Source organism: Ascaphus truei, chromosome 4 (assembly GCF_040206685.1).
Source record: "Ascaphus truei isolate aAscTru1 chromosome 4, aAscTru1.hap1, whole genome shotgun sequence".
Classification (NCBI taxonomy): domain Eukaryota; kingdom Metazoa; phylum Chordata; class Amphibia; order Anura; family Ascaphidae; genus Ascaphus; species Ascaphus truei.
The window spans coordinates 107,228,765-107,253,868 of NC_134486.1; the positions used below are offsets into that span (position 1 = coordinate 107,228,765).

A 25,104-nucleotide genomic window follows, 5' to 3' on the forward strand; every position below is an offset into this window, starting at 1 on the left:
AAACTGGGGGGCGGGCCCCCTACGGGGGTGCAAACTGGGGGGCGGGCCCCCTAGGGGGGGTGCAAGAATTTTCAGGGTGGGTGCGGCGGTTGCAGAGGCCCCGCGCTCTTCCCCCAAGGCATTTAAATTAATACCCGGGGGATCGCGTGAGGCCTCCGCAACTTCACTTACCTAGTCTTTGGCGTCGCCATGGCAACGCGGCGTCAAATGACGCCGTGGGGTCACGTTGCCATGGCAATGTGGTGTCATTTGATGCCGAGAGCCGGAGACAAGGTAAGGGAGGGGGGGGGGGGGCGCGAGCAGAGAGGGAAACAGACAGGGGGGTGCAGCAGAGAAAGATTGCGCTCCCCTGCTCTACTATATATTCTAAGTCATGGGTTTTCAAGTAGCTAGTTCAAGAATCAAATATGCCTCTCTCTGGCACAAATGTGTTAATTTATCCCCTCCCCTAGACAAATGATGGATAACTTCACTTACCAACCCTGCCTATTGGAATTAGGATTTTCAACAAAGTGCTTGGAAAATGGATTATCCCTGTTTTTATTATTAGTATTATCATTATGCTCTAATATCCATGTTTTTATTACGAGTGTTATTATTATGCTCTAATATCCATGTTTTTATTACGAGTGTTATTATTATGCTCTAATATCCATGTTTTTATTACGAGTGTTATTATTATGCTCTAATATCCATGTTTTTATTACGAGTGTTATTATTATGCTCTAACGTCCATGTTTTAAGAGCTCTGTTTGTTCAACCTACGTATTGTAGTTTGCAGTTGCAGGGCAATAGATATATCATGGCATTAGTGTTACATGTGACAAAATGTTCTATTTTATATATTTGTTCTATAAATTGTAACAAAGTGTAAAATAAATAGTCATCATATCACTTTTGATTGTCCATCAAATGTGTTTGCACATTGCACAGGGACACACAAACAGCCAATCACAGCTTAGCGATGGTTACGAATGTTGGTTATCTGGACTCTTGATCAGATAGTCAAATTATAGTGGGATGCTTATCACAACAACTTCTTTTTTTTTAGGATTAGGAGTGAAGATTCAAGAGCGCACAATCTTTGTTTGAGAATCCGGGTACTTATGTGAAGCTTTTAATGATTTGCGTTTTAACTTCAATAAGTTGGGGAAATGTTTATTGTAGGATATGCGATATGTTGGAACATTACAAGTCTTAAACTATGCAAACGCATACCAAGAGATTTAAGATTAAACAACATACCTTTTTTTGACATACAGATCAGGAATTCATGAACACCTGGAATAATTTTCTCAGTGATTGCTCATTTAAACTAATATAATTAATTCTCTCTTTTTAGATCAAAGAGAATAATAGTATAGAACAAGTAGTTTATAGGATACAGAAAGAGCTGCAACAATATACTGCATTGAAAGGTTATCAGGATCTAGATTCCCAATTAACTGTAGAAATAAGATCAATTTAGCTAAAAAGAGTATTATTATGTTGAAGAAAACCAGAAAAGTTTCATTGTGACCACTGCGAATATGGTTCTGATTTACATTTTCAAATAGAAACAGAGATCGATGCATGAAATGTTCACATTCAAGATTTGTATTTAAGAGATCCCCAGGACATTTAAAAACAGGAACCAAAATCTTAAATCTAAAGCTACATATCATAGTGTCTCTTTCTCCCAACCAGGAGAGGAGGCTCCACCCATGCAAAAAAAACCATATGAGGTTGTAAGAAAAATTGGGGACAGGAAATTTGAGAAGCCATGTAAGAAATCCAGGAAAGGGAGGGGGGTAAGAGGAGAAAGACAGCATGTGAAACTGAGGAGGAGAGATCTCTAGTTAATGCAATCTATTTATCTGATTATAGATTAACACAGTGGTTTCCAGTCTTTTTTTTTTTTTTTTAAGGAACCCTAAGTGAAATTCTGAGGAACCACCAACCCTCTCTAATAGCACATCTGTGATCAGATGCATTGTAAATTCTTCTGTATTTGGTACAATTTTCAAATGACCAGAAAATTGCAGGGGACCTTTTAGGGAGGCCTCGGGGAACCCTGGTTGAAAAACCCTGCATTAACAACTCAGATTAGGATTTTCAGTAAATGACTTAATTTTGTGCCAACTGACAAGTTTGTGTGAACGTATTGTTGATATTGATAAATGTGTGGGCAAGTTGACGTCAGAATAATTATTTCACACAGAGGATGAAAGTCATTGACCATATAATGAATTCTCGTGAATTCAGGGATTATTCAGTTTATGATTAGATTGATTTATTAGAAGAAATGTTGCAGTGGCAGAACTTGTGAAAAGCCCCTCCTGACTCCCGACCTTCATCCACTTGTTGGGATGCGCTTAGAATTCTGGGGAGCAATGGTGGGGGTTCAATAGGAGCTTGTTAGGTGTCCAGTATGTTGAGCAATGGTGGTCAAACAGTGCTCAGTGGTCATTTACAGGAAACAATTTTGCCTCAGATTTGTTAGTGCAGAGCTCCACGTGGAGCACAATGGAGACAGGCAGTGCAGTGGCCACCTTAAGGCTGCTGTTGTATCAATGATAGGTGCACCTCTGAAATGTTGGATCTAGTAAAGATAAGTTCATTGTGAACTCAGGACTTAAGAGCAAATCCGTTTTTTATCCTGCCGTGGTTAAGGATGGCTAGCTTACTATTTTTCAAAAACGAGTAGAAAGCGATTTGATTCATCTTTCCAAAAAGATGATTCGTAAAAAAATAAAATACTAATCCTCACTTTACAAATGTAACTAAACAAGAAAGAGAAGCACGGTAAGACTTACAACAGGTTGACTCTATGAAACAAGCAGAGTTAGAGCACAAACACCACAGATAATCAGTGCATCAGCACGACAATGAAAAACACAAATGTTTTCTTACTCTTACCTTATGTGGAAGTCAAGCTCGACTCTATTGTCATGAAGAATGCGGACAAAGTTGTGGTAATAAATTAAGATGATTATTATAATTAGGCCACGAGACAACTGTTAGATGAGGATTCATATAAAAAGCTAATGTTTAATTCAACTATTACATGTAACAGGAAACTCCATGTGCTCCAGGCATGATATTTACAGAGCGTTATAAAGCAAGAGGAAAATGTATATCTGTGTAGAGGGGGTGTACATCTGTGAATGCTTGATGAAGCATATTTAGATCATCAAATGAGGATACAGAGAGTTTGATTTCTTGGGATAGCTCTGTAACGGGCAGATCCACAAAGCTCTGTTATTGACTTAACGAGAGGTTAAGTGCTAACTGAATATCTTTCCAAGATCACTAACACAGTGTTAAAACCTGTCTTTATGCTAAGGCGGCATGGGGTTAACTTGAATAGCTGCTGGTGTTAGTGATATGCAAAAGCGATGTGGAACAACAACGCATATCCACAGCAGGCTGTGCAAGTTAACGCAGGACTTGGCGCACATTTTTTTAGGTCCTAGCCATACCTGGCATTAAGTGCTTCCACCACCTAACACCAGGTCGCAAAAAATGTTTGGGCCTTGTCCAGGTTGCTGAAGTGGGCTTCTTTGGCTTCCTAAATTGCCTTAGCAATATAGAAAACCAAAGTGAATACCCTCGACTTGGCCAAAATATGTAGCCAAGACCTATGTATTAACACCTTGGGAGCCATTTATTTATTTATTTATTTATTTATAAAATATTTTACCAGGAAGTAATACATTGAGAGTTACCTCTCGTTTTCAAGTATGTCCTGGGCACAGAGTAAAACAAAATAATACATGGTTACAAATACAGTTACATAAATGAACAAGGTATACATTATATACAAGACATTGCATGCACAGTTAAAGAAAATATATATTATGAGCGTATGAAACAGTTACAGACCAGATTAAAGTGTGAGACAGCCTTAGATTTGAAAGAACTTAAGCTGGTGGTGGATATCAGAGTCTCTGGTAGGTTGTTCCAGTTTTGGGGTGCACGGAAGGAGAAGGAGGAACGTCCGGATACTTTGGTGAGTCTTGGGACCATGAATAGTCTTTTGGAGTCTGATCTCAGGTGATAGGTACTGCATGTGGTAGGGGTGAGGAGCTTGTTCAGGTAGCTGGGTAGCTTGCCCAGAAAGTATTTGAGGGTGAGATAGGAAAGGTGAACTTTGCGCCTAGACTCTAGTGATGACCAATCTAGTTCTTTGAGCATTTCGCAGTGATGTGTGTTGTAGTTGCATTGGAGAACAAAACAACAAATTGAATTGTAGAGGGTGTCAAGTTTGCTAAGGTGGGTTTGAGGAGCCGAGCCATATACTATGTCTCCATAGTCAATAATTGGCATTAGCATCTGCTGTGCAATACGCTTTCTGACCAGGAGACTTAGGGAGGATTTGTTCCTGTAAAGTACCCCTAGTTTGGCATAGGTCTTGGTTGTCAGGGTATCAATGTGCATCCCGAATGTTAAGTGGGAGTCAAACCATAAGCCCAGGTATTTAAAACTAGTGACAGGTGTTAGGGTGGTGGTAGCGTTGGTTCTAATCAGGAGCTCAGTCACTGGAAGCTTTACAAATTTAGTCTTGGTCCCAAATACCATTGTTACAGTCTTGTCAGTGTTTAAAAACAGTTTGTTTTGGGAAATCCAGTTTTCGAGTCTCAAAAAGTCAGACTGAAGTATGTGTTGAAGGTCAGAGAGGCTATGGCTGTGTGCATATAGGATTGTGTCATCTGCATACATGTGTATTGAGGCTTCCTTACAAGCTGTGGGAAGATCATTAATGAACACTGAGAAGAGTAGGGGCCCCAGAACAGAGCCTTGCGGTACACCACAGGTGATATCCAGGGGGTTGGAGTTAGAGCCTGAGATGGACACATGTTGGGATCTTCCTGATAGGTAGGACTGAAACCGGTTTAAAGCATGTTTCCCTATTCCAGAGCTCTGGAGTTTGTTAAGCAGGATAACATGATCAACTGTGTCAAAAGCCTTTGCAAAATCTAGGAATACTGCACCAGTGAGTTGTCCCCGTTCCATTCCACACTGGATTTCATTGCAAACTTTTAGCAGGGTAGTTACGGTGGAGTGTTTGGGACGAAACCCAGACTGGAATTGGCTAGGGAAATTTGTCTTGGTGTAGAAATCGCTTAATTGGGAGTGGACACATTTTTCCATAACTTTGGATAGAATTGGGAGATGTGAGATTGGCCTGTAGTTTGAGACAGTGTTTTTGTCCCCACTTTTGAAGATTGGGACAACTCTGGCAGTTTTCCAGGTCTTAGGGATATGGCCTGCAGACAGGATAGAGTTGACTATGGACGCAATTGGTTTGGCAATGGCTGGGGCACCAAGTCGTAGGAACCTAGATTGTAGTAAGTCGGGTCCACATTGGCTGCTTAGTTTTAGTTTGAGGAGCGCTTGTGTAATCTCCTCTTCAGATACTGGGCTAAATTGAAAATTGTGGGCAGTGTTGGGAGGGTTTGGGACTGTAGGGATACTCCCAGGATGAGATTCATGTTTGGGGTTTGTGCTGCGTTTCGCTAATAAGTTAGTGGCACACCCCACAAGTAATCATTGAATGCATTTGCAATGTCAGTGGGGTTTGTCAGAGTAATATCCCCCTTAGTGATATTACTTGGTTGTTGATGGTTAGGAGCCTGGAATATATTGTTGATAACCTTCCAGAAGTTAGCTGGGTTTGATGTATTTTGGTGGAGATTGTCAGAGTAATATTGTGCTTTTGCATACCTTGTTTGCCTTGTGCACACGTTCCGCAGGCATCTGTAGTGATTGAGATCCTTGGTAGTGCCAGTTACTTTGTAGCTTTTCCACAAGGCATCCCTGAACTTGTAGAGTGCTATAAGGTCAGGTGTAACCCATGGAAGGTGGGCCCCCCGTATCCTTATTTTGCGTAGTGGAGCATGGGTATCGCAGAGTTTTAAGAACTCGGATTGGAAATAGTCGAGCGCAGAATCAGGGTCGGGAATTAAATCGATTCTGTGCCATGGGCAGTTGGTAAGGTCATCCAGAAACTGTTGTGGGTTAAAGTTTTTAAATGTTCTAGTGAGGAGAACTTTAGGGCTTGAATGGGGCGGTTTAATTTTCCTTACACAGTACACTATTGCATGGTCACTGAAAATATCAGGAAGGATGCCAGAGGATTGGATTCTGCTGGGGTTTGAGGAGAGAATCCAGTCTAGCAAGGAATGGTTATGCGACTTCAGGTTTATTCGTGTGGGTTGGGAAATGAGTTGCGATAGGTTAAGTGACTTGAGTTGTATCTGGATTTTGTGCTTTTTAGGGTCAAGCCAATTGAAGTTGAAATCCCCTAGAACTAGCAGCTCACTCTTCTCATTCAGAGAGGAAAGGGAGGCAAGAAATTGGGTGATATCAGTCAGGGATTGTAGAGGGGCTTTAGGGGGGCGGTAGATGCCAGCAAGCAAGATGGGCTTAGAAAAGGGGAGGCAGATTTTGCCAACTAGAGTTTCAAAAGAGGGTGGACTTGGTGGGCAATGTAACAGTGTAAATTGTAAGGTGTCTGCAATATAAAATAACACCCCTCCTCCTCTCTTTGACCTCTATCTCCTAAAAATGGAGTATCCCTGAATGGCGATATTTGCATCAGGGGTTTTAGAGGATAGCCATGTTTCTGTAAGAACGATGGCTTTGGGTTTATGCATAAGGCACCATGCCCTTAGTTCATCCAGTTTGGGCAGCAGGCTCCGGATGTTTATATGGGCGACAGATAGCCCTTTTTGGAATTTAAAGGTAGAATTCTCAGGGGCATGGGACAGAGCTGAAATGGGAGGACCTGGGTTAGTTTCAACATCACCTGCTAGAGAGAGTAATAGTATGAGTAGAAATTTGGGTAGTTGTTTGCAAGTTGTAAATTTGTGGTGTTTTCCATTTGAGTGTGCGGTGGTTGGTGTGCTGGTTTTTAGAGTTCTCCACCAACATTCAGTAGATAGTGCAAGGCTTTTGAGTAGTCCAGGGTGTATGGTGATGTTGGGTGTGGGCCAGGATGGAGGAGTTTGTAGTGGATAGAGGGAGTAACATCTCCATGAGGCCAGGAGAAAGAAAAAAGTTAGAAGACATAGCAGGTTCATGATGCCAGAGGTAGGCAGTGTTGCAAGGAGCTGTTGTGAGCAGAGTGAGTGTGTGCAGACTAAACAGCAGGGGTGGGCCTGTACCTTGTCAAGTGTTTTGCTGCATTGCAATGCTAGGGTCAATTCAGGGTTTCAGTGTTTTGTGCAGTCAGTTTTGGGAGAGGCTGCAGTGAAAGAAGTTGTAAAGGGGTGGGGGGTTAAACTATGCAGGCTAACAAGCTTGGGATCATAGTGTGATCTGAATAGCTTACCGTTTGTTGTCTTGAGTAAAAGAGTGTGCAGTAGATCCAGTCCCCAGTCACCTCTAGTCAAACTGTAGTCTAGCTGTTTTTATCACTTAAAAACCTCACTTTAAATGCCTCACTGCCTAATGCAGGGGCCAAGGGGTTAATACAAACACCATAACTACCTTACTACCCATTGTATAGCATAGAGATACAACTGCTATAACCCCTACTTTAATCCCCCCGAGTGGACTAGTATGGGTAGGACAATAGATAAGGTGTTTGTATTAACCCCTTGGCTACCATAGTGACCATGAAGACATGCATAATGCATCCCTTCATGGCCACTATGGCTTTAAATGGGTTAATAAAACAAATGTTTTAAAGGCGGATGCCATATATACATTACATTGCATTTACCTTACATGTTCCTTCGAATATGGCTAAAGCTAAGCAGCGTTACTGGCAGCTAGCGCTAAATTTAAAAAAAAAAGACAACAAAAATCAATCCAAGGATGTGCTTTTCTGTATTTTGCCATGCCCTCAAACTGTACCTATTTAGCAGCTACTTGTTTAATTTAATAAAATCAGATGTATCTATTTCTGCCAGTGATTGGAGCTAGGAGATTGATGATTGATCTCATAGTGATAACCTGGTTAGGAAGAATGTAACACCACTTTTATTGTGTATGTGTATATTTACATATATAGAAATATAATTACATAGTAGATGAGGTTGAAAAAATATATATGTCCACCAAGTTCAACCTATGTTAAATTTAGATTAGATGACAGATACTTATCCTATATTTGTATTTACAGTATACTGATCCAGAGGATGGCAAACAAAAACCGCAGTGAAATGCAATATATCAAAACATACACATTGTATTGGTAATATGACCTTTGCGTTTAGTTAATAGTACATTACAGAGCTTCCTTAAGAGGTGTTACTGGCTGAGAAGCTCCTCTACCCGCACTGACAGCAAGTAAAATGTGCCTATTTTCATGTACCGGTACCCAGATTCACAAAGGGTGCTACGCGTTAGCACGCCTCCGCTCCCATTCATGTGAATGAGAGTAAACGTGTGCTAAGTCTGGAAGACCTGTTTTGCTTGGATTCCAAAACAAATTCAGAACTTGAACTCGGAGTTCGATCGAACGCTGACTTCTCTAAGTGCTCGGCGCCAAGTTCAAATCAAACACCGGTGTTAGTTATTATTTAATAATGAACTCATTTTAATACAACATACCTTTTCCTAGATAGTGTCTTTTCCACAACGCGTGTTCCTAAAGCGGACCACGTATTCCAGCAGCTGTAAGACACCTTTGAGATGCTGAGTAAATAAGGTGGTACGTAGATGGCATCCTATGGCGACTCGCGATGCAATACAAAGCGGAACCAATGCTTAGTATATCTCCCCCATTATGTCCACATAATGTAGCTTTTTAGACAATTCACAGAATACATTTTGGTTGTATTTGTCAACGAACGTTGGCATTGAAGATAATTTCGCTGTGAGCTGGAGTTTGTTTCCGATTTACACTATCCGACTGTGAATTGTTCAACATGTTCTGCCAAGTTTAGCTGTGATCTATAAATATAGGACTGCCCTTGGGCTCAGAGACTTGCCATGTAAAATAAACCAGTGTAAGAGAAATACCTGCTCTGAAGAGCTTACAGTCTAAAAGCAGGTGAGCCGCTGCAGGTTTAGGCAACGTTGCCCTGACAAAAACATATAATATGCATTTTGTATGAGTCACATTAAAGACGGCTACCTCCAGCATGCTTTTCCTGTCTCCATTGTAAACACAGGGAAAAGGGAGACCAAAAAGCGCACCAGCACAAACGGAGCAGGAAGAAACCAGGACCAAAAAATTATTAAAAGGGCACTTTAATGTGGCAAAAGACCCATCCAATGCATTTCGAACGTCGCAGCGTTCTTTTTCAAGGAATTTTTTTTTATCATTTTGAGATATACCTGCATTTGAGCGCTTCAGCTATTTTCCATATTCCATTGTAAACACAGACTAGGCTAGTCTAGACTATACTAGTCTGGCTGTTGAGCATTTGATGTTAAACAAGCATGAGTGGAGAGACGTCTTTGTACATATACATACATATTTCGAGTCTTCTCTTTGTGTTTCTATGCTCTTCTATGTGGCTTATATGTGCCGGCTACACAAGAACCGGCACAGTGTCCATGTTTAATTGTGTTTTAACTAGTTGTTGCTCCTACAGCTCTCAGGCCCGGGCCATGGTGCCTTCGCCCGCACGGAGGCGTGCTGAGACTGTGAGGTAAGCGGGTGCTTTCCTTCGCCATGGTGGACGGGCCATGGGGGGCGTTCCTAGGGGCGTCACAGAGCTGGTTCGCCCACCACGTGACCGGCCTGTCGCTCCAAGAAATCAGTTTGAACTGATTTCTTGCGCAACGAGTGCCCGCTTACGCGCACACACCACATGGACGCGAACACTGCCTTAGGGCAGTCTGTTTGCTCAGCGTGCGGACACCTGCACACGGTCTGTGGTACATGGCCCCAGCTTTAGAGAGACGTCACATTGATCTGAATGTGTGAGTCAGGGTTCAGTTTAGAGAAGCAGTGGAACATATCAAGGTCATTTGAACTCTGTAAAAACTATCGCATCTCCATGGATACCGCTAGACATGGTGGCCCCAAAAGGGTTAACCCCTTGAGTGTCTGATGTGTCTGCAACTCAATGCTGAGACTCTCTGGCACTCAGGGGGTTAAACTAATAAATACCATGACTATTAGACATGTAAATGAAAAACCGCAGAAGCTATATATGTGTAAGCACCTCACTCGCGCATGATATAAACCAACATAAAGTGCTCTTTACATCAGAGAAATATTTACCACAAGCATAAATATGATGAAGGGAGTGCAGTCAGTTCAACCAAAAAGATCAGATGCTTCCTGAAAACCACTATATACAAGGAAAATCTGAACGCCAAACAAACCCCCCCGCCCTCCACCCACCCTTCATATCTAGTATTTTGCACAGCAGACTTTCTATGACTAATATTTGCAAGCAGTAACTTTGTGCTTGGTTTGTCTTGGAATATCATCAAAGGTCTGTCAAGAAATATCAAAGTAAAATTGTAGCTGAAAGCAGCAATCTTCTCTATTCACAGGGGGAAAATATATATAATATATATTTTAAAAAAAAATATATATATATTTTAAAAATGACTGATTATTACCATCCGCTATTATTTTTAGCTGCTAAGGCAACATCCAAGAACCAAGATGAGTGAGATTTGGGGTGTTCTGCAGATGTTGAAGAGATGCTCATGCTAACAAAATCAGGGAGGTTGATCCCAAATCAGTGAGTATCTCAGACAATCAGTGAGGTCTTACTTGATGCACATGTGGTTCTACATTTCCGTTCTTCTTCTCTCTTTTCTGGAAAAAGAACAAAACTTGTCTCAGGTGTATGGGACCAAAAAAAATAAACGTTTGCTAAAGTTGACACAAAAGCGTGTCACTGTGGCTCCCTGGCATTAGTACAGTTTAAAAAGAAGCCAGGTTGATACAGAATTACTAGCCATTGTGCGGTAGACAATCCAATGTCTAGAATTTAAGTAACATGATGTTTTGCAGATGGTTGATCTCTTGGCTGAGGTCGCGTGGTGTTACTAGCAGTTATGTTCTGATCTTTTTGTAATTGGCTTCTAAATGCTTAGACCAGGGATGGCCAACTCCAGTCCTCAAGGGGCACCAACGGGGCGGATTGTAAGGATATCCCTGCTTCAGCACAGGTGGCTCAGTGACTTAGCCATTGATTGAGCCACCTGTGCTGAAGCAGGGATGCCCTCAAAACCTGACCTGTTGGTGGCGCTTGAGGACTGGAGTTGGCCACCCCTGGCTTAGACACTGCAACAGCTGCATAAAGTGCACCTCACTTCTATTGTTTGGTTTAAAATAAAAATAATCTTTGAGGGACATGTGCTTTCAGTGAAGTATTTTGAGGGACAATTAGTATCTGTCATGTCTATTTTCCAACAGCAACAGGTTTTCACCCAATCTCTTCACAGTCCGAATGACTTACACGTAACCACGTCTTTTGCATCAACAGTGAAACTACTAAAACAAAGGCCAGACCACACGCATTCCTCTCTTGTGGTGCCTACGGCAAAACTACTTGATCAAACAAAGCTGGCCAGTAGCGATACCATTCAATTGCAAAACACATGGCCATGCTTTTCTTTCATGGTGTTTGTGTTATGACCGGTCCATCCTGAAGTGTGCACATTACCCAGAATCCCTGGCTGCAGTGGAAGTACTGTTTGGTAAGCGATAATGGGGATAAACAGGGTTACAGACCTGTCTGAGACATGCAAATGTACCACAAGTGGTATTTTTATTTACTGTACACTTGTTTGTTAAATGTTTTAATGTAATGCTTTAATTTCTTCACTAATGACCACCTCATAATTTGTAAAGCATAACAGGAGCTTCTGATGAGGGGGGTTCATCAAGAAATTAACGGGTTAGGATTTTGGTGACAGCAAGTTTTGTTTTTAGAATGTCTTCCAGTCACAGCGATCATTACAATTATACTTTGAAGGCATTCAAGCAGCAGTCTCTGGGGTGAAATCCTGGCAGTACATTTCTGGTGCTCGGTGATGCATGACTGCCTCCAATAAAGAGAATTCAGAATTCTTATTACCCGCAATTACTATCATCAATAACAACTATCTCATGGCAGTAATTGTAGATCGGTAAAATACTGTCTCCAGCTACAGCAATAAATGTATATTTAGTCTGATAACTCGCTGAGTATTTTAGCAACTAGCTGAAGTTATCTAGTGAACAAGTTGCAGCTCTGCACCAACTGATTGAGAAACATAGAATAGTAGAAAGATTACCATTTAGCCGTAACCCTTATTCCATCAGCAGGACCTTTATTGGGTGGCTTTGCAACCACAGAACTCGCAGTTGCAAAAAAGTGACACACAAATGTGTTTTTCAGAGTGACAAGTTTCCGTAATATGCAATATTTTAGACAGCCATAAGTTAGCAGCTGGAACCTTAGCTTGGCCCCACTTCCCATGATTACCATAGTACTGATTTTGGTTCCAAAAATGTAGTTGATGCATAATATTACAGCTCAGTGTGCAGTTGAGCGTTTCGGTGCCTGGATTACTTTTGACTGGTTTTAAGAGTTTGTGCTTGGAGTTGTTACCAGGGGGTTATTTGTTAAACTGTATCAGGGCACGGTCACGGAGAAATTCCTATTGACTTTAGTGGAAGTTTCCAGGCGATAGTGCCCCAATCACCACTACCGCAGTTTAGTGAACAAACCCCCATGTCTTGATTCTAGGGAGTACTTTGTTAACTGTAGCAAAAAATATGGGTATGCGCTTCACAAAATGTAAGAAGAAAACGTCATTACTGCAAATAAATCATATCCATATAATGTTAATATCTTGCCCCTGAGCATGTCCTGCTTTTTTTTTTTTTAGTGTTAAAAATGATGAGTTTCTTAATCTCTAGCGTCTGTGGTTACCATGGTAACCTTTAGATTGCTGTTGGTAGAGCACCATTTTCATCTCCCTTCAGAGGTGCCAACAGGGTGGGTCTGCCGGGGTTGGCGTCCCAGGCCCGGTGAGTCAGGCCAGGCCCGTGTCAGAAAAAAAAAGCCTGCATCTGGAAAAAAAAAGTGGAGGGGGGAGGAGCAATGGCAAACTAGCGCAAACCGTTGCTTGTTTGGTGCTGTTGGCTGTGAGGGTGGAGGAGAGAGAGCTGCGGGGGGGGGGAGAGAGAGTGAGCTGCAGGGGGGGAAGAGAGCTGCAGGGGGGAGAGAAAGCGAGCTGAGGGGGGGAGAGAGAGCTGTGGGGGGAGAGCTACTGGTGGGGAGAGCTGCTGGGGGGGGGGAGAGAGCTGCTGGGAGGGAGAGAGGTCTCAGGGGGGAAAGAGAGCTGCCGGTGCTGGAAGTTGGGCCCCGCTGCGGTTTTAAAGTTGTGTCCAAATTTTTAAGTGTTATGGTACAGGGTGGGGGGGGGGGTAGGGGGAATTGGGCAACAATTTCCACTCCCATAAAATTTAGCTAGGTCCTTGATATCAACCTGGAACCTCTTTGGTCTGTCTAATTTTATATATATATATATATATATATATATATATATATATATTTTTATATATATATATATATATATATATTACGGCTATTAATGTTGACTCTTTCGCATTGAAATATTCAGCTTACTATATTATTTTGTAGGACAATTTAAATACAATGGGATACATTACATTTAAGTAAGTAAGTAATTAAGGCACATACCCTAATACAGGCATACCGCGCATTAACGTACACAATGGGACCGGAGCATGTATGTAAAGTGAAAATGTACTTAAAGTGAAGTGCTACCTTTTCCCACTTATTGATGCATGTACTGTACTGCAATCATCATATATGTGCATAACTGATGTAAATAACGCATGTGTAACAGGCTCTATAGTCTCCCCGCTTGCGCACAGCTTCGGTACAGGTAGGGAGCCGGTAGTAGTGTTCAGGTCGTGCTAACAGGCGCATGCGTGAGCTGCCGTTTGCCTATTGGGCGATATGTCCTTACTCGCGAGTGTACTTAAAGTGAGTGTCCTTAAACCGGGGTATGCCTGTAGCATGTTCTTGTATAGCGCTGATAGTTTTACATAGTTCTTTACAGAGACATGTTGCAGGCACAGGTCCCTGCCCCGTGGCACTTACAATCTATGTATTTGGTGCCTGAGGCACAGGGAGATAAAGTGACCTGCCCAAGGCCACAAGTAGCCGACACCGGGAATTGACTCCCCTGCTTCAAACTCCGTGCCAGTCGATGTCTTTATTCACTGAGCCGCTCCCTCTCCCTATCCAGAAGGAATCGAGACCTCAACAATTTCCTCAATTAGATTCTGGATCCATGTGGAAAAGATCCCCTATCTGGCCACATTTCCTCCAGCAAAGATCTGGGGATTATGCTCAGCTTCATCGGAGTCATATACCAACGGTACATTATTTTGAATATATTTTCTTTTGTTATTGCGCACATTTAGGTCTTCGAGGCTGCTTCCCAGATATCCTCCCAATCCTCCCTGGAGATTTCCCTTTGAATATCTGTTTCCCACCTAAACATATAGCAGTGGACCTGTTGGGAGTCCCCATCTACTAATTATTTATATATGATTGTGATCAGACCTGTTTGGTATTCCCTATCTCTACATTGTTCTCCAAACACTGTTGACTCATCAAATATTGAGGTAGAAAAATTCTGAGACATGAAATCTCTAAACTGCATAAATATATAAACCTCTCTCTGTTAGATCAAATCTTGTGCTTAATTCCTCAAATGTTAAATATTTGACCCCTGTGATTAGATCCCCGAAATCTAAAATGTCTTTATGTTTCCAGACCTCAAAAGCCTTAGAGTTTAGATTAGGGCTACAATTTAGGTTATCGTGGATTGGGATCATTTTGAAGGTACTTTTGGCAAACCGAATTTGGGTTTTGGGATTAGCATGTCCAATTTGATATCTTAAAGGTGCAGTTGCACATGGACCGCAAGTAAATACATGTAACACAGTTTGCCCCCCCCCCCCCCCCCAATCGCAGATAGAGTGCATGTGAGGGGAACCTATATGTATTACCCGGTGTGGTGCTTTACCTGTCAGGTTCACAGGAGGCCTGAACCTCCGCCAGTGAGAGTCTGGGGTGTATCCTCTGGAACGATTTTATATAAACAGCGCCTCCACCTGTGTAGGATTCTAAGGGTAAAATGACCTCTGACACAGGACCCAAATATAGGAATCACATACACCAGAGTATATATAAACAGTTTACTATAGGGGCAGATAACACAATACAACATACATAAACAATATTACAGTGTCCTTCTATGACACTTATAGGCAAGGCCTTAACCCCACACCGTGTACCCAGAGTCCCAAGAGTCCCACAACTATAGGCGTGATCAATGGCTGTGTAAACCGGTATGGTGGTGCACTTGGTGACTTGACTGTACCTGCCGGATGTGTCCACACCCGGGCACGCAGATGCTAGACTTTGAATCCCTTGCTCCAGGAGATGATCCAAGATGCCTCTGCCTCAACGGTGGGTGGCTCCCGCTGGAGTGATCCACCTTAAGAATGTCTCTGCCTCTGTCACTGCAGAGGATGTTTCACCTTCACAGCAATGGCCAGGATATTTACGTTTCCTGGCTGGACCCTCACTTGTCTAGGTTCTACAGGACCCTGTCCCTATTTAAGGGGAGTCCCTGCAGCAACCACAAGCTGAGGTGAGTTGGGCCTAGCTGGGGCTCAAGGGGGATGTCTGACCGAGTACAGGAGCCACTTGCTTCCTGCACATACCCACCCTCCCCTGTCTGTCTCCCAGCTCCAACTCACTCTTCCTGTGCAGAGCGCAACAATGTATATCTCCTTCAGGGAAAGCTCTAAGCCCTATTGGCTGCTGTGGCATCACATGTGCTCCAGCCCCTGGGGCTGCTGGGAGTTGTAGTTCCCCATGGGCCTCTTTAGCATTGGGGCCTCGTGCGCGTACTGCACATGCGCTAGTTTATAACGACCACTGCCGCTGCTAACTGCGCATGCGCAACCTCTGAGAGTCTCAGCACTACGGAGCGCCATCTGGGTCCTGCCTCGATCGCTGTAATGGCCGCCGCATCACGTCTGCGCATATGCGGACACAACAAAGATGGCGGCGTCCTGTCATTGATGCCGGCGACGTGATCGCCCCCGCAGCTCCCCGACATAACACGGGGGTCCCCGTTCTCCTGCGGAGGTAAGGGGGCCAGGGGGGAGCCTGTTACATACAGTTTTCAGAATTGGTTTATTCATGTATTTGGCTTCTATAGAAAAAGTAAACATTTCACTTGCTTGTTGTGCAAAAACTTCTGTTTATTGGGGGGTCTTTTATTTTTAAGCAGCAAAACATGTGACATTTTATGTGTTTTTTTAAAAATAAATCAATTCTGTAGTATTAGATAATAGTGACCTGTTTTTTAAATTATTCAACTATTAATGCCATTTTTAATTAATTTTAAATCATCCTTTAATTTCTATAGCAGGCTTTAGCCCACTTCCCCAGCAGTGCAAGATCTTTGCAACATTCCTGTTCACGATTATTTGTTGCCAATGTTCCTAGCAGTTTGAGCTGGAAACCGTAAGAATCGATAATGTCACTTCAGTAATATAAGGATACATTGTAGCTGCTGAGTTAGGGCTGTTATTTAGTGGGCGCACGCGCTTGCGGCACTTATAGTTTGGCTGTGGTTAGTCGGCCGTTCTATACTAGGGCCACGCGTGCGCACGGCAGTGAGTGTGGAGCCGACCGACGAAGGAGAAGTCAGTGAAAGTAATGATTTTGCACCGCTACCGGCGCTGTAATGTGTGTGTGTGTGTGTGTGTGTGTGTGTGTGTGTGTGTGTGTGTGTGTGTGTGTGTGTGTGTGTGTGTGTATGTAGATATGTGAGTGTGCGTGTGCGTGTGCGCATGTGTGTGTGTGTATGTGTCAATAAGTGCACAATAAAAATTATTTTTATTTATTCAACATGTTTATTTTTTCTTTTAAAAATCTTATTTAATCAATTATTCACTCACACAATCTATACACACACATACACACACACACACACACACACACACAGTACCTTCTCAGCCTGTTGCTTCCGGCAGCACGGACTGTCTACCCACAAAAAGTGTGTGTCACGTGCACGCACGTTCGCACAGGCACACCCTATATTACAAGCCTTACACTGACTAAAGGATTGATTGAAACTGTAAGGCGGCCATTATGTTAGGCACACAATCGGGATTTTTACAGATTTATAACAGGAGCACCAAACAATTGCCAGTTTTGGTAAGAATGTAGAATTATACATAATCACATGCTTTACGTATACAAAGAGGAAGAAAAAAAAGGGAGCAAGTAGTGTTGCTGCTTTAAATGTTATCTAATATTTATTGTTCTTTTACATTATCTCTAATTATGTTGTCATCATTAGCCAATCAAAAATCGAACAGGAACACAATTGCCTCAACAACGATTTGGCTGCATGTACAACAGTTTCCAAAAAATACTGATCACAAAAAAAGATTATGTGAAGGTTGTAAGAATCACTGTAAAGCATTTGTTGCCTTTTTCATTTTTGTGGACTTTAGTAACGTTCTCAGCACCCTAATGATGTACCTGGAATAGCACGGGCCCTATTGACGTTCCAGGTACATCATTGTAAAATGCTCGTTTTCTCGGGACGATCACAGTTGGCCCAATCGAAACAGAAGTAGAGCTCCATCCACTTCCATTCTCAGCAGCTGGGGGGAGTTGGGGGACATGTGATCATCGCTGAAGCAACTATATGACCGCAGGTCTGATGGCGGTATGGTGCTGTCGGACCTTTGACACTATAAAGGGTGAGGAGTAAGTGATATAGTTATTCAGTAAGGGTTTAAAGGCTTCCATTCAATTCTTACTATACTGCAATACAGCTTATAGGGGTATAATCATATAATACACTTATAGGGGTCCATGTTAGAATGCAAAAAGTGACACATGGGGCGCGATCGTTTGCATGTCATTACCCAGAATTCCTGGCTGCAGTGAAAGCATTGGATGCTACGAGATAATGGTGGGTTGCAGACCTGTCTGACACACGTGAATGTGCTCACAAGAGGTATTTTTATTTGCTGTACATTACGGTGGAGGGTTTTTGTCACTTTTTTAAAAAAAATTTTTAACTCACCATAACTTATTTTGTTTACTGGAAACAAACACTTCTGAAAATAAAATACATTACGCTCAAGCAGCAGACTCTGGCTCTGGAAAACTGTGAGATCAGTTCAGCTGCTGACATCACAAACAGGATGTGTCACCCCAAAGAAGACCGGTTCCAAAAGCACTTGCCAGCTGACAAAACTCAGTCTGTTTAATGATTTATTATAAAATACCCAAATGCAATAATGCAATATAGTTGCAAACAGTCAGACAAAATAACAAGCAATGTTCAAAACATACTGAGATGTTCGAATACATCAATAAGTGAAACATACACATATAATAATAGGTATGATAGAAAGTACAATGCAATGGTGCTTGTGAGAACATAAATACAATGATGGGAACAATGTCCTGGATAAACACATTCATTCAAGCATTACTCTAAAAATGTTAGTGAAGGTCGGGAAGCCTCTACTTTCGTCAATAGTTTAAACCAGGGGTTGCCAACTTTAAAGGATGTCCGTGCTTCAGCACAGGTGGCTCAAGCAGTAGCTCAGTCAAAATGACTAAGCCACTGAGTGAGCCACCTGTGTTGAAGCAGGGATATCCGTAACACCTGGCCTGTTGGTGGCCCTTGAGGACTGGAGTTGGTCACCCTTGGTTTAAACCATGATTCTTCCATTAAAGAATTATGCAGCTAAGATGTATAATTCGATAATTCCAGTAGTAACTTCTTATCTCTCCCTTCTTACATGCTGCACGTAATATAATGAGATGTTCTCCCTATATTCTGAGTTTAAGAACTCAGAGCTGTGAAAATGCATAATTATTTCTGGCTAATGATCTGCAACGCATGTACAGATGTAGCAGTACTGATTGTGTACGGCATCGAGGCAGGCTGCATCACTGACATTGTGGCTACCCCGGCCCTGGAGGATTATCGCTGTGGGAGTCCGATATGGAAGCATGGACCATTGCAGCGATACCTCCGGAGCCTCGGCTTCATGCTTTTTGAGCCATGGCTCTGGAGACAGCAAGTCCTGCTACATCTGTGCAGAGAGAGCCAACCCAACGTTGGTTTCTGCTGAGGGGAAGCCGCTGCGTTTTAGGTGGCAGCTTCAGCAAAAGGGAAGGAGCCTATACCTCTTAAGAAACTGTTTCTTATACTGGAGGCAACTGTGAGTAAATAAGTGGTTCACTGCAACAGCACACACTTTTATATGTGTTGACACATAAAGGTCTTAATCCAAGTGTCCTGGATACAACATTGGGGCAGACCTTGTGCACCAGGTTTATGAAAGAAAAGGAATCCAATTGGAAGCAATGATATATTTTTTTTTTATAATAAATGTGGTTGTGTTGCTAGTATTCTTATTATAGACAGCAGTGTTATTCTTTAAACAGCACATGCCATATATATCTATTCCAGGCAGCATTACTACATCCATGAAAGTTTATTTATACATGAAGTGCCATTTCTTGGGCTATTTCTTCTCGAACTTGTTTGGAATAAGTTTGGATCGCAACGCTAGAACAAGAAAATTTGCTGACAAACCTCAAACAGTATCCTTTATGTTTGTACAATTACTGTTCTACGGCCAAATATACTAATATAGACCAGAACAACTATCATTACGTTTACTCCACAACCCGGCTTCTATTTTGGTCACCTTGTGCTTCACCCTGTAATTTCCTCGGTTTCTTGCACACATCGGGAAGACCAAAATTGGACAGGACGCTCTCTACATGTGTCAGATCTTGTAAAAGTCAATACAGATGTTACTTTGTAAGGCACGTTTTCCTCATATCCTGACATTGCAGTCAATCGCTGTGTGTATAAAGGGGATTTCAGACTGCAAATTGAGCAGGTGTCAGCTCAAGGTCAACCGTTGCAGAAATTAGTTCAAGGCAACTTTGCCAATAAGATACCACTCATTAAGTTGCATTCACTAGAATTCATATAGGGCCAGGCTATTATTGTACTGATCACGCAAGGGCTATGTTTTTAACACCTTTATCACTTGCATTCATGTCAAATGGAAAAATCTAAAAACTTAATTGTCTTATATTTTACGTATTTGGAAGTCAGGGGAGTTCGCGACAAAATCGGACTTGGCGCAGTTCTTTTATGCACAGAAGAAGGAGACAAATGAAGACAAAGAATTTGATACACACCATCTATATATTTGTATATAATATGTGTGGTGTTTAATTCCTCCTTAACTCCTCCTGCTGACACTGTCCAAATTGCAAACTCATGTACTCAAATGGAAATTTGCAACACTTTTTACTCAAAGTAATCTAATCAAAGTGTAACTACTATGTAATCGCTTCCTTAGAAAAATTGAATTACCCTTCAAATACAAGTTTTACTTATTTGTATCCTGGTAAAAGTGAAATTGTCATGGAACAAGAATCACATCTCTGTTTCACCCCCCCCCCCACCTTTCCTTTGCAGCTTCTGCTGGTCAGTTCCTCATTTCCAGCTGCATGTATTTTTCTCTGTACACACACACAGTGCCTGTGTGTTAGACACAGTGTTGCAATCCCTGTCTCTGCATTATGCCAGTGAGTTGCTACAGCAACCTCAGCCTTTCTATCAGAATGGGCTAGTCTGCTTTCTCCCCCTCTGCCTTGTTCACAGATGGTCTGTTCCCAGGCTATCTTGTTACCCAGAATACACTGGCACTTCCTTTTACATTCAACATTGGCTGAGTGAGTACCTTATGTAATTTGCTCTACTGGCAGGGCCTCATCCTTTTCACCTGCCCTTACTACAAAGCACCCACAGAGAGACATTATTCCAACACAAACATCTCATCCACAAGTGCCTGTCTTTATTGCTGCTTTCCTTAATAAAGTGAAGAAAATATACAGGACTTGTTGTGTTTTGGAAAGAGGGCTGAGTTGAACCTATCTGGGCTATTCATTCCACACATGACTCTGGCCTCAGAATAGTGAAAAGGAAGACCGTGTGTCTTGGAGATAAACATACAGGAGCTGCTACTCAAAGACTTTATGCTAACACAGAGCAGTCTCTGCAGACTGACAAGCAGCAGCCTTACTAACAACAATCAGCTTGCACTGCACACAGCCTGCGGCAGTACAGCTATCAGCTTACACTGCACACAGCCAGCAAACAACCTTGCACACAAGGCAGCAGCTTTGCAGACAGACAGTGCATCTTACACAGAACTTGATTGCCTTTCTCTGTCTGAGTTCACCCTCTGCACAGCTCCATAGTGAGGGATTACCATCTCACCTTACCCTGCGCACGTCCCCACAGCCAGCGCCACCAAGGGCCACGCCAGAGGACACCCGCCAGGACACAGGTCAGAGCCACCGGACACCTGTGAGTACAGCTACCCCTACGCTGAACGCTGCAGGACACCGCTCGGCATCATCTGAGACAGTCACCCATCGCTGACGCAGGTAAAAGACCGCGCGCCACACGCACTGGCTAGAGGCCTACACACACCTATAGCATGGCAGAACTCAGAGCCTCACCAGACATCACACAGGAGAGTGACCACTCAGACACAGAGACCGCTGCGCATCTGCAACAGGCGCAGGCAGATGCAAGGCCTAAACGGACAGTCACACTGACACAAAAGGCCCACGAAAAATATGAGACTGACATTGAAGCGCACCGCGCTAAATTAGAGTTGGCATGGGATACAACCACACTTGGGATATGCAATGTCGCCGGCGCTGGTAACTATGTACAACAGCTCGAGCTGGCAATAACTCAATTGAAGATAGATCACTCACGCTACTAAGCACTGTCACAGGCATATTTCACCTATCTAACAAGAACTAACACGGAAGATAGCCTGCGAGAACGCGACCTGCAAAAGGCGATCGACCTAGAACGTGATGGCATCGTGCAGACCGCCATCTGGATGCCCAAAGCGAGAGAAAAGAGCTCCTCCTGGAGACCGCGTCACATCGCTCTAGCACATCCAGACACTCGTCAAGGTCAGCAAGATCAGCGCAATCTAACGTGTCCAGCGCAAGCACCAGCGCTACCGAGGCACGAGCCACCGCAGAGGCCGCACGTGCCAGGGCCGAATATGGTCGGAGAGAGGCATCCGTAAGGGCAGAAAGAGCGCGCATAGGAGAGGAGGAGCAGAATACCGCCGCCAAACGCCGCCGCCGCAGCCACTGCTGCCGCGCGGAGGAATACCGAGTTTGATGCGGAACTAGAGGCCCTAAATCAAGAGAAGGAAGCCGCCGCCATAGCCCAAGCTGAAGTCCTAGAAGCGGCCACGAGACAGGACGGTGGGGAGCAACCATACAGACGGATAGCCTCAGAGGATTCAGCCCAACGCACTGAAGACTACATAAGGAGCCTCTTCAGTGTAAACACCAGCGCACCATCTCAACACGACGGGAGCGATACCACAGACACCGAAGACTTGCTAGGTCCACTAGGAGAAGACGCTGTTCCTTCAATGGTACATGCTGCCTGGGACCGCCACAGCCGCAACAGTGATCCACACGCCAGCGCACACACGGATGCACTACAACAGGCTCGCAATTCAGGTACACCCACACGGGAAAACACAGCCCCTCACATCGACCAGCAGTCATCACGTGTCCACGCCAAGAAAGAGGCGACCGCATGGACCCTCCCAGCAACTACCCCAGACCGTGACCAACATGCCGATGTCTCAGGCCTGACAGACCTGGCCAAGTACATGATCCGGCGGTTCCTGGTGCAAACAGGACTTACCAACTTTGACGACCGTCCCGAGAACTACCGTATGTGGAAGTTCGCGTTCAAGGACGCAGTCAAGAGCCTGGACATCTCCGCTAGGGAAGAACTCAGACTGTTAGCCAAATGGCTGGGAAAAGAATCCATGGAACACGCAAGGAGACTCGGGGCAGCAAATGCGCACCACCCCCAAGTAGGTCTTGACCTAGTATGGGAAAGGCTAGAAGAGTGCTACGGTAGCCCCGAAGCAGTCGAAGATTCGCTCTTCAAAAGAGTCGACAGCTTTCCCAGGATCACAACTAAAGACTACTCGAAGTTACGAGAGCTCTGGGACCTGCTGCAAGAGCTGGAGTTTGCAAGAAAAGAACATTCCTTAACAGGTCTCAACGTCCTAGACTCAGCTCGCGGAGTGAGACCCATCTTGGAGAAACTACCTTACAACCTCCAAGAAAGATGGATTTCACAAGGCTCCAAATACAAAAGGGAGAAGCAAGTCGCCTTCCCCCCATTCTCATTCTTCTTGAGCTTCATCCGTGAAGCAGCAAGGACAAGGAACGATCCCAGTTTCATCTTGGGTGCGCAAACCACACACAGTGCAAGCAACCTGAGGAATGAGAGACCAGTGGCAAGATACGGTAACACTCAAACAGCCATCTCGGTCCACAGGACGGACGTGTCTCCCACGACCCAAACTACTCCCGATCAGTCAGTCGCCGGAGACGAGTAACCAAGGGACCCAAACAGGGAATGTCCCATACACAAGAAGCCACACCCACTTAACAGGTGCTTTGGGTTCAGGATGAAGTCCCTAGAGGAACGCAAGAGGTTACTCGGAGAATTCAGAGTTTGCTTCAGGTGCTGCGGTTCCACGACTCACCTAGCCAGAGACTGTAAAGAAGAAATCAAATGTGCAGTGTGCAAAAGTGACAAGCACGTAACATCTTTACATCCAGAGGCGCTGACACTCAACCAACTCAACAACCCATCCTCCATAGCGGAGCATGGCGGGGAGGAAGGAGAAGGAGAGCCAAGGAGAGTCAAGTTTCAGCGCACCGAGGTTCGCGGAAATGGAAGTGACAAAATGTCCTGCTCAAAAAAATGCCTTGTCGCAGTGCACCCCCAGGGACAACCTGAGAAGGCTATTCGGATGTATGCAATCCTCGACGATCAAAGCAACAGATCATTGGCGAAGACGGAGTTCTTCAACTTATTCAACTCACAAGACAATGCCTCACCCTACACCCTCAGAACCTGTGCAGGGTCAACTGAGGCAACAGGGAGAAGAGCAAGCGGTTACATCATACGTTCAGTGGATAACAGAGTGAAGATAGCTCTCCCCACACTCATCGAGTGCAACCACATGGCCACAAACAGGGACGAGATTCCACACCAGACGTGGCACGCCATCACCCGCACCTCAGAGGAATAGCCAACTACATCACGCCGGTAGAACAAGGCGCCAAGATCTTACTGCTGCTCGGTAGGGACATCTTGAGGGTACATAAAGTCCGTAAACAGCGGAGCGGACCCTACAACGCACCATACGCCCAAAGACTTGACCTAGGATAGGTGATAGTGGGCAACGCATGCACTGACAAAGGGCGCGGACAAGACTATGTTGACGCCCGTAGAACGGTGATAACAGAATGTGGACACACATCCCTCTCTGAACCATGTCTTGGCCATCTCCAAGTGACAGGAGGGCCAAGTGAAGAGAAGAGACAAGGTCATACCCCTGAGATCGACAAGAACATCCTCACATCATGGGGATGTGACAATGGCCCAGGATGCTTAGTGGTAAAGACAACCAAGGATAACGAGTCGACTCCACCGAAGGAAGAAAGTAACCTCCCGAAGGTGACCGACAAAAGGATCTCCCAAAAGAAAAGAAACAATCAGACAGTTCCCTTGAGAGCAATGACACAGCTGAGACATACAGCCATTCCTCTCCACAGAGTATCAAGCGACAAGGCAGCCAGCTGTCACGGCTGGCATAGCCGCAAAAGATTGCGCCCTGCAGGTGAAGCCACAGTGCCAAAAAGACTGTCCTCTCGCATGTCAAAAAAGAGACAGTCGCAGAGACATTTCACAAAGGGATTTACAAGGACTGTTCTTCATCCTGTCCAAGGAGAAAACAACCTCCTGACAGCAGTCCACAAAGAGACACAAAGGCGTATCACCAAAATACGTGGAGACGTTCTCGTGCAAGAGGAATGCACCGATGACTTACGGTGCACAGCGTTCCAGACCACAAGGGACGACGACAAGCAAACACCATCGATGGGAGATACAGGATTCCTGATGTTAACGGTCAAGGAGCGCGTCAAAGACTGACCGGGCAGTTGGGTGAACCCGCTACCATTC

At 44.0% G+C, this 25,104-nt stretch overlaps 1 long non-coding RNA gene across 11 annotated transcripts in view; it reads left to right on the forward strand.

Annotated features, from left to right (window-relative positions):
* The window catches only part of LOC142493000 (uncharacterized), a 728,952-nt gene that overhangs the window by 493,374 nt on the left and 210,474 nt on the right, over positions 1 to 25,104 (forward strand). The window lies entirely within an intron of this gene.